We start from the raw sequence: 10,524 nt of genomic DNA, 5'->3' as shown, positions 1-10,524 counted from the left end.
CTAGTTCCGCTTGATGCTGTGCATTTTCCCCCCTTACCATCTGTTCGCTTATTCTGAAGTCGGCGATCGTGGCGCTAGCTGTTGCCGGGCCGTGTCTTGCTGGTGTGATCGTACTGTCTGCAGGGATGGCTTCTGCTCCTTATACTGCTTCCTCTAGTCACTTGGCATGAAGCTGACTCACTTTCTTTTCTGCTGTTTTTTGAGGTTGCTTTTCCTGAGCTTGTAAAAGGAGGTGTGGTTCCAGACAGCGTGTTTCACACGCACACACCTGCTGTGTTGTCTCCACTGAGTGTCCCTTGCTCTGCCACCCTTCCCAGCCTTTGCGTCTTCCCCCACCTTCATGGCCTTCTCTCCTTGTGTGCTCCGTATTGGATGCGTTACTAGCAGTTTTTCCTGGGATCTGTCCTGGAAGGACGTCCCAGCAAGCAGGCTTTAGGGTTCACACAGGTGGATCACTCCGGCAGTCAGCTGTTGCCACGAACGCCTTGCACTTAGCACTGTTGGGGCAGGCAGAAGACTCCCAGCTCAGGGGCCATTCTTGCGCTGCTCGGGCTTCCCAGGGAACACCTGCCGACCACCCGCAGGACTCCTGTTCTCTGATCAGTTCCATGTATTGCGACTGCCCTCAGCATCTTTCCATCCAAGTGTGATGCCAGTGAGGCTATGGCTGCCAAGATTGTGTCCTCACAACGTGTACTCTAGGATTCATGGGGACAGTTTGTCATCTAGTGGACTGGTCTGTGCAGACTACTGTAAAAAACGGAAAACAGTGTGACTTAAACAATAGATAAGTTGGGCCGGCTCTGTGGCATAGTAGGCTAAGCCTCTGTCTGTGGTGCTGGAATCCCGTATGGGTGCCGGTTCAAGTCCCAGCTGCTCCTCTTCTGATGCAGCTCTCTGCTATGGCCTGGGAAAGCAGTTGAGGATGGCCCAAGGGCTTGGGGCTCTGTACTCACGGGGAGACCCGGAAGAAGCTCCTGGTTTTGGATCGGCTCAGCTCCGACCGTTGCGGCCATTTGGGGGGTGAACCAGCAGTTGGAAGACCTTTTTTTCTGTCTCTCCTCTCTCTCCGTAACTCTACCTCTCAAATAAATAAATAAGGAAATCTTTTTTTAAAAAAAAGACAAATTTACTTTTGTTTTTTGGAAGTTTTTTTGCTTATTTATTGGAGAGGTAGAGTTAGAGAGAGGGAGAGACAGAGAGAAAGGTCTTCCATCTGCTGGTTCACTCCCCAGATGGCCGCTATGACTGGAGCTGGGCTGATCCAAAGCCAGGAGCCAGGAGCTTCTTCCGGGTCTCCCATGCAGGTGCAGGGGTCCAAGCACTTGGGCCATCTTCCACCGCTTTCCCATGCTACAAGCGGAGAGCTGGATCAGAAGAGGAGCAGCCAGGACATGAACCGGCGCCCTTATGGGATGCTGGCGCCACAGGCGGAGGATTAACCTGCTGCATCCCAGTGCTGGCTCCAGACAGGTTTACTTTGTCACCGTTCTGAGGCTGGAGAGCCCAAGATCGAAGCCTAGCAGCATGCAGCTGCTGGTGGGTGCTCTCTTCTGGCTGTAGACTGCCGCCTTCTTGTCGTGTCCTTTCTTTCCTCCGTGTCTGAGGATAGAGAGATCACCTCCTCTTCCTATAAGGCCACAAGTCCTATTGGATTAGGCTTCCATCCTTATGTTTTCATTGAAACCTTTTAAAAGATTTATTTGAGAGGCAGAGTAGAGTTACGGAGGGAGAGGGAGAGACAGACAGACACACACACACACACACACACAGAAAGCGAGAGAACAGTCTTCCATCTGCTAGTCCGCTCCTCAGATGGCTGCAGCTGCTGGGCTGGTACAGGCCAAAGCCAGTATCCAGTGCTCCCACGTGGTCAGCAAAGGTTCGAGTGCCTTGGCCATTTTCCACTGCCTTCCTGGGGCGTTAGCAGTGAGCCAGATCAGAGGCAGAGCAGCTGGCACTTGAACTCACACTCTAATATGAGCTGCCAGTATTGCAGATGGCCGCTTAACCTGCTGTCCACAACACCCCCGCCCCTGAAGCCTTTTTTTTAAAAAAAAGATTTATTTATTTTAAAGGCAGAGTTACAGAGTGGCACAGAAAGAGAGAGAGAGAGAGGTGTCTTCCATCCACTGGTTCACTCCCCAAATGGCCACAACAGCCAGAGTTGGGCTGATCCAAAGCCAGGAGCCAGGAGCTTCTTCCAGGTCTCCCATGTGGGCGCAGCGGCCCAAGGACTTAGGCATCTTCTACTGCTCTCCCAGGTCATAGCAGAAGGCTGGATCGGAAGTGGAGCAGCCGGGACTCAGCCATACCCTATGGGATGCCGGCACTGCAGGTGGCGGTTTTACCTGATATTCCTCAGCACCTGTCCCTCTGCCCCCACCCCACTGAATCTTAGTTCTCTCCCAGAAGCCCTCCTCCAAATCACACTGGAGGTTGTACTCTGGTTAAGGCTTCAGCAGATAAAGGGAGAGACACAGTTCAATTCAAATACCAGTTTGTCCATGGATTTTTGGTTTTGTCACCCAGTTGCTCTGTTTTGAAGTGGGGATCCAGAGAGATTAAAAAGTTATGGTCAGGGCCGGCACTGTGGTATAATGAGTTAAGCCTCTGCCTGCAGTGCCAGCATCCCATATGGGCACTGGTTCGTGTTCCAGATGCTCCTCTTCCAATCCAGCTCTCTACTAATGGCCTGAGAAGGCAGTTAAGGATGGCCCAAGTGCGTGAGCCCTTGAACCCCTGTGAGAGACCTGGAGGAAGCTTTTGGCTCCTGCCTTTGGATCGGCCCAGCTCCAGCCATTGCGGCCATTTGGGGAGTGAACCAGCAGATGGAAGACCTCTCTTTCTGCCTCTCCTCCTCTTTTGCTCTGTAACTCTGTTAAATAAATGAATTTAAAAAAAAAAGTTATGGTCACTTGGGGCCAACGCTGCGGTACAGTGGGTTAAGCTACCACCTGCAGCACTAACATCCCATGTGGATACCAGTTGGAGCCCCAGCTCCTCCACGTCTAATCCAGCTCCCTGCTAATGCACCTGGGAAAGCAGCAGCAGATGTCCCAAGGGCTTGGGCCTCTGAACCCACCTGAGAGACCTGGATAAAGTTCTTGGCTGCTCCTGGCTCTGCCTCTTGCCTCTTGAGTTTGGCTTGGCCTAACCCTGGCTGTTGTGGCCATTTGGGGAATGAACCAGCAGGTGGAAGATCTCTCTATGTCTCTCCCTCTCTCTAACTCTGCCTTTCAAATAAATAAATCTTAAAAAAAAAAACTTAATGGACACTCAATATACTAAACAAAATAAGTCAGTTACGAAAAGACAAACTATTGTATGATTCCCCTTTTGTGAGGTACCTGAGTAGTTAAAATCATAAAGACAGAAAGTAAAATGGTCATTGCCCGGGGCTGAGAGTAGGGGAGAATAGGAAGTTATTGTTTAGTGGTGCAGAGCTTCAGTTTGGGGAGATGAAAAAGACTCTGAAGCTAGACGGTGGTGACGGGGCCACAACGATGTGAATGTCCTTAATGTTACCAAATTGTGCTCTTAAAGATGATGAAAATGGGGCTGGCGCTGTGATGTAGTGGGCTAAAGCCTCTGCCTGCAGCACTGGCATCGCAGTGGGCACCAGTTCAAGTCCCAGCTGCTCTTCTTCCAATCCAGCTCTCTGCTGTGGCCTGGGAAAGCAGTAGAAGATGGCCCAAGTCCTTGGGCCCCTGCACCTGTGTGGGAGACCTGGAAGAAGCTCCTGGCTCCTGGCTTCAGATCAGCCCAGCTCTGGGGCATTGCGACCATCTGGGGAGTGAACCAGCAAATGGAAGACACCCCCCCCCCCAATCTCTCTTTCTCTTTCACTGTCTGTAACTCTACCTCTCAGATAAATTAAATTTTTTTTAAAAAATGATGATGAAAATGTCTAGTTTTACTATTTTGCCACAGTTTAAAATAGAAACACAGAATATACCCCAAAACAAAAGCCCATATGAAAATGTGCATGATTCTGCCAATTCATCATCGTGCTGGAATGCCACCAGCTCTTCGCTAAGCGGGACAGCTCTAGAGTGAGACTCGGAGTTCACTCAGGTGTTTGTGAAATATGACAGTGTGTCTCGCTGCCTTTGTGAGTCTCATCCTGGAGCCTGAAATAAAAATGGACAAAGAATAAATGACTGTGTCACTTCTGGTTGAAATTTTATTTCACAGACGTTCCAGTGCCTGTCCTATGCGTCGTGACTCCAGAAGCTGTGAAACCCATGAAAAAAAAAACACACACACACACATGAGAAGTTCATAGTCCCAGTGGGGTTGAGTCCCTTCATCAGCTTTTCCAAGACATAATTTTTATTTATTTATCTTACTTGTTAGAAAGGCAGAGAGTGAGATCTCTCATCCACTGCTCAGTTCCCAAAGGCCTGCCATAAAGGCTGGGCCAGACTGAAGCCGGGAGCCCAGACTCCATCTGGGTCTCCCACGTGGCGAGCAGAGACCCAAGTACTTAAGCCATCACCAGTGCCTCCCAACAGAACACGGAGCAGAATTCAGACTGGAACCCAGACCCTCTGATGTAAGATGTTAGTGTCCTCGGCAGAGGCTTAACTGCTGTGTCATATGGCTGCCCCACCATGAATAATTTTAATATAAAGTAAAAAAATGAAATTGTCCTGTCTGTGCCTCTCTCAGCCACCGTCACTAATCAGTCACTTTTCTTTCCCCATGTTGTACTGTTAGCCTCTCATTGCCCAGGCTTTTTACCATGCAATTTATGGTGGTCCGCACCCACCAGCAGAGGAATACCTGCCCCCAACTTTGATCTAGCTTCCACCTTGTGACTTGGCCAATGAAATGTTCACAGATGTGATGGAATGTTCACAGATTCAGTGGGATGTTAATGGATATGATGGGATGTTTACAGACATGACGGAATGTTTACAGCTCTGATGGAGTGTTCACAGATGGACTGTTCAGATCTGATAGAACATTCACAGACACGATGGAAGGTTCAGATACAAAAGGATGTCCTCAGATAAGGAATGTCGAGATAGAATGTTCACAGATACGGTGGAGTGTTCAGATACACTGGAATATTCTCAGAAGTGATGGCATGCTCACCGACATGGCATGTTCACACATACGATGGAGTGTTCATAAATACGATGGCATGGCCAGCGCCGCGGCTCACTAGGCTAATCCTCCGCCTAGCGGCGCTGGCACACCGGGTTCTAGTCCCGGTCGGGGCGCCGGATTCTGTCCCGGTTGCCCCTCTTCCAGGCCAGCTCTCTGCTATGGCCAGGGAGTGCAGTGGAGGATGGCCCAGGTGCTTGGGCCCTGCACCCCATGGGAGACCAGGAGAAGCACCTGGCTCCTGCCATCGGATCAGTGTGGTGCACTGGCCGCAGCGCGCCAGCCGCGGCGGCCATTGGAGGGTGAACCAACAGCAAAGGAAGACCTTTCTCTCTGTCTCTCTCTCTCACTGTCCACTCTGCCTGTCAAAAAAAAAAAAAAAAAAATACGATGGCATGCTCACAGACGCAATGGAGTGTTCACAGATACAGTGGGTGTCCACAGATACGGAGTGTCACAGATAAGATGAAATGTTGACAGATGCGATGGCCTGGTCACAGGTGCGATGGAATATTTACAGAAAAGGACTGTTCAGAGGTGATGGAGTGTTCAGATACAATGGAACGTTCATGTCTACGCGATGTTCAAGGATTTGATGGAGTGCTCATAAGGCCAGCACCGCGGCTCACTAGGCTAATCTTCCGCCTTGCAGCGCCGGCACACCAGGTTCTAGTCCCGGTCGGGGCGCCGGATTCTGTCCCGGTTGCCCCTCTTCCAGGCCAGCCCTCTGCTGTAGCCCGGGAGTGCAGTGCAGGATGGCCCAAGTGCTTGGGCCCTGCACCCCATGGGAGACCAGGAGAAGCACCTGGCTCCTGCCATCGGATCAGCGCGCTGTGCAGGCCACAGTGTGCCAGCCGCGGCGGCCATTGGAGGGTGAACCAACAGCAAAGGAAGACCTTTCTCTCTGTCTCTCTCTCTCACTGTCCACTCTGCCTGTCAAAAAAATTTACAAAAAGAGGAGTATGTTATATACTCCTTCCCAAGAGCACCAGGTGGGGGACGTGTCTTCCGACGCGAGGTCCCGGAAGTGGGATGTGGCATCAGTTCATCCTCCTTCCCCAAGGGCTGTCCACTGGTTAATGAATTAAAACAACAAGACTAAAAACCCCACACACTCCCCCCAAAAAAAGAGAGGAAGAAAAAACTAAACAAACAAAAACACCAAGATGTCCCAGATACTCTCCAGAGTGGAACCAGGGAGCGGCTCCAACAATTCAGATTAGTCTGTTACAGTCGTCACAAAGCATGGCTTGCTTTATAAACAGTAACAACAAAAAATAAATAAAAGAAATAAAACAGTGACAACAAAAAAATAAATAAAAATAAAACAATGACAACAAAAATTTGGGGGGAACAATAAAACATAAACTAGTACTGATCACTTTTCTGACAATACACGATTACTCAAAATTAACTAGTATTGGAGGGGGGAGGGGGGCCATACCTCTGGGCCTTGTCTCACACGAGTGCATGTGGGTAGGTGCAGGGCATCTGTCGTTTTTGCAAAAACGAATTTTAATCTCTAATCTCTAGTTTGATTTAAACCTTGCTGTTAGTGCGATGCCGACACAGCTGTGCAGAAAGGGCCCTGCGGCTCCTCTTCGGTTCTGGAGGCTCCGGGGCAGCCAATAGTGCTTCGTCAAAAACATCCTTTAGGCCTTTCTGTGTGAGCGCGGAACATCACATACTTGACAGCCTTCAGATCCCAGGCCAGCGCTTCCGCCGTCTCTGGAGTGATAGGCTTCTGTTTGTCCTTGGCGAGTTTCTCAGCAGTAGAGGGGTCATCTCTGAGAGCAGTTTGGGTCCCGACAAGCAAGAAAGGAGTCTTTGGAGAATGGGGAGTTAGCTCAGGCACCCACTTTTCCTTCACATTTTCAAATGAGGGTGGAGAACCACTGAAAAACACTAAAAATACATCTGATTGTGGATAACTCAGCGGCCCTAATCTATCATAATCCTCTTGCCCTGCAGTAGATCTGGTGGGATTTTCACAAAGACAGTAGAATGTTCGCAGATACAATGGAATACTCACAGGTGTAATGGAATAGTCACAGATGGAATGGTTGCAGATACAATAAAATGTTCATGGATACCTTATCCTGACTTCTAACACCCTACATTAGCTTTAGCGAAAAGCTACTTAGGACAAAAGTTTTCCCAGTTTACAGAGCTGAAGGTTCCAAATCCAAGATCAAGATGAGTCTGGCACCTGATGAGGGTGGTGGACAGCAGAAGGCATGGAAGGAAAATACCATGGTGAGCCAGGAAGCAGAGAAAGAGTAGCTGGGCTGAACTCAGCTCATAGCCAACTCTCTCTGAGGACCACCTTGCCAGGGCATACTTCTCACCTCCCACACAATTCGATCCCGTAATTGGATCAAGCCTTCACCCTTAACCCATCAACCATTAGCATTAGTCCATTAACCTTCAGCGTAAGGCTTATTTGGGTGGTTTCCCACTCAGAGGTGTTGGAGGTAATGGTACAATGACTATCCTTGCCCATGGTTTTTGGTGAGCATGTGTGCTTTTCTGTTGTATACGCACTAAGGAGTAGGCTTGCTGGGATACTGGATGAGAATCAGTTTCGCTTTAGTGCACAGCCCCAGGCTTTCAAGGTAGCTGTACAAATTTATACTCCCAGCAGAATCATAGTTCCAGACTAGAATCCTAATGTCTCTACATCCTTGCCAGCGCTTTTAATTTTAGTCATTCTGATGGGAATATAGTAACATCTCATTTTGGTTTTTAATTTAAACATTCCTTGGGACAAGGGAGCATGATTAAATGTTCCTACAAGCATTTGGATATCCTCTTTTATGAAATGTCCACATACGTTCAGGCCTGCCGCGTCGAGTCTTCCGAGAGATCGGAGGGCAGCTGGGCAGGTCAGGAGCTCACAGCAGAGGACACAAAGAATGGAAAGAACTTCCCGTCAGCTGGAAGCCCGCTTGTCAACCGCAGGGCTGTTCTCATGGATTCCAACATACGACACCAACCTCCGTGAGGCCTCAGACTAACGCCCTGGAAGGACGCGGAGGAAGTGGGTTGGACTCACGGCAGCATGGAGGGCTCCGGGAACCCATCAGCCCATGGCTCACAGACTCCCAAGTTGTCTGATGTCTCGAAACCACAAGGACTTCAGGGTCTGAGTCTTAGGCACACATGCTCAGAGAAGAGCTGCCGACACAGTGAGTCAGATTAGTGTAAACACCAGAATGACAGTGGATGAACTCACACCGTCAGACAGCTGCCCTGCCTCCAAGCCTCCCATGAAGACACCCTCTCCCCACCCGGGAGAAAACCTGGGAAGCAAGTCAAACCTGGAAGGCCACATGGAGAGCTGGCGTCAGAGCACCGCGGTGGGAGGGGTCGAGGAAGGACAGAGTGAGCTCAGACCCAGTCCCCTTCCCATTGACCCTGCCTCTTCTGCTGTCCTGGGGGACACTGTTGGTTGTCTTCTGACCATCCATCCCCCTGCCCCCCGCCGCCGAGCCTCTTTGTCCATTTTCGGGAAACCACACTTTCCCTTTGGGGGTCATCCAGGCTGTCCCTGGACAGTTTCATCCTGGTGTTTTTTTTGTTTTGTTTTGTTTTTTTTGGACAGGCAGAGTGGACAGTGAGAGAGAGAGACAGAGAGAAAGGTCTTCCTTTGCCATTGGTTCACCCTCCAATGGCCACCGTGGCTGGTGTGCTGCAGCCAGTGCACCGCGCTGATCCAATGGCAGGAGCCAGGTGCTTCTCCTGGTCTCCCATGGGGTGCAGGGCCCAAGCACTTGGGCCATCCTCCACTGCACTCCCAGGCCACAGCAGAGAGCTGGCCTGGAAGAGGGGCAACCGGGATAGAATCCAGCGCCCCGACCGGGACTAGAACCCGGTGTGCCGGCGCCGCAAGGCGGAGGATTAGCCTAGTGAGCCGCGGCGCCGGCCCTCATCCTGGATCTTGATTTGGAGCTGGGCGCCTTCCCTCCTCCCGCCCAGGAGTGCGCTCAGCGTGTCAGCCACAAACGCCGTGGTCCTGTCACCCTGTGTTTCTTACAGGGTGGGAATTAGACAGTGCCTAGCCCAGGGAGCCCTCTGAGGAGTGACAGGGCCAGCCTCTGATTCTGAGTCAGAGCTGGGGGAGGCTGGATGCTTGGAGATTTCTGTGAGTCATTGGATCCAGGAAGCACAACCTCTGGGCTTTCCTGTCACTTAAGCCAAGAAATTCCTTTTCTTTTTAAATTTTTATTTATTTTCATTTTGTTGGAAAGGCTTCCATTCACTGGCTCACCCCACTCACTGGTTCAACAGCCGGAGCTGGGCCAGGCCGAAGGCAGGAGTCAGGAATCCATCTAGGTCTCCCACAAGGGCCCATTATCTGCTGCTTTCCCAGGCATAATAGCAGGGAGCTGGATCAGAAGCAGAGCAGCCAGGACTGAAACTGGCACTCTGATAATAGGATATGGGTGTCACTGCAGTGGCTTAACCCGCTGCGCCACACTGCAGCCCCCAAGAAGTCCCTTATATATATGCCAGTTTGCATGGTGTCTGGGTGGCTTCCAGTATCTCTTCTCCCCTTCTCATATACTGACAGACCCCTCCCCCATTGTACTAAAGTTTAAGAATAGCCATCTAGGGCCAACGTAGTGGTGCAGCAGGTTAGTCACCATCGGCGCCAGTTCACATCCTGGCTGCCCCACCTCTGATCCAGCTCCCTGCTAATGTGCCTGGAAAAGCAGCAGAAGATGGCCCAAGTGCTTGGGCCCCTCCCACCCGAGTGGAAGACCCAGAAGAAGCTCCTGGCCATTGCAGCCATGTGGGGAGTGAACCAGCAGATGGAAGATTTCTCTCTATTCCATCATCCCCACCTCCCACCCCCACTTTCTGTAACTCTGCCTTTTAAATAAAATAAATATTCTTAAAAAAAAAAAAAAGAATGGTCATCTCCCCGCTGGTCATACCCGTCACTGGAGCTACGGGTATCTCTGTGGCCAGTAAGATGAGGGTGAGAGTCACTAATAGTGCTTCTGATTATGATTTTAAAAATGAAAATGAGAGCAGACCCTACTCTCACATGTATCTACCCCCCGACCCCCTTCCTCCCACCTGTTCCCAGAAGAGTCCCCGCCAACTTTGTGATCCTGGAGCGGCAGGGGGAGGTCTAAGGAGGCTGACTCCTTGAACTGCTGCCCTAGCCCAGGGCTGCCCCCCCACCCCGACTCCTGAGCGGCTTCCTTCAGCATCTTGCCCCTCAGCACCGGGAGGGGTCTCTGCACAATGCTGTCACGCAGTCTCAGGTCAGTGAGCAGGAGCCAAAGGCTACCGGCACAGAGAGGCCGCCGGGAACAAAGGCGACACTGCAGGCGCTAGGACCATGGCGCTAGGAGCTTTGGCTGTGGTTACAGGATCCGCCACAGGCAAATGTCCTGG

Source organism: Oryctolagus cuniculus, chromosome 12 (genome assembly GCF_964237555.1).
Source record: "Oryctolagus cuniculus chromosome 12, mOryCun1.1, whole genome shotgun sequence".
Taxonomy (NCBI): Eukaryota; Metazoa; Chordata; class Mammalia; order Lagomorpha; family Leporidae; genus Oryctolagus; species Oryctolagus cuniculus.
This window is presented reverse-complemented; position numbering follows the sequence as displayed.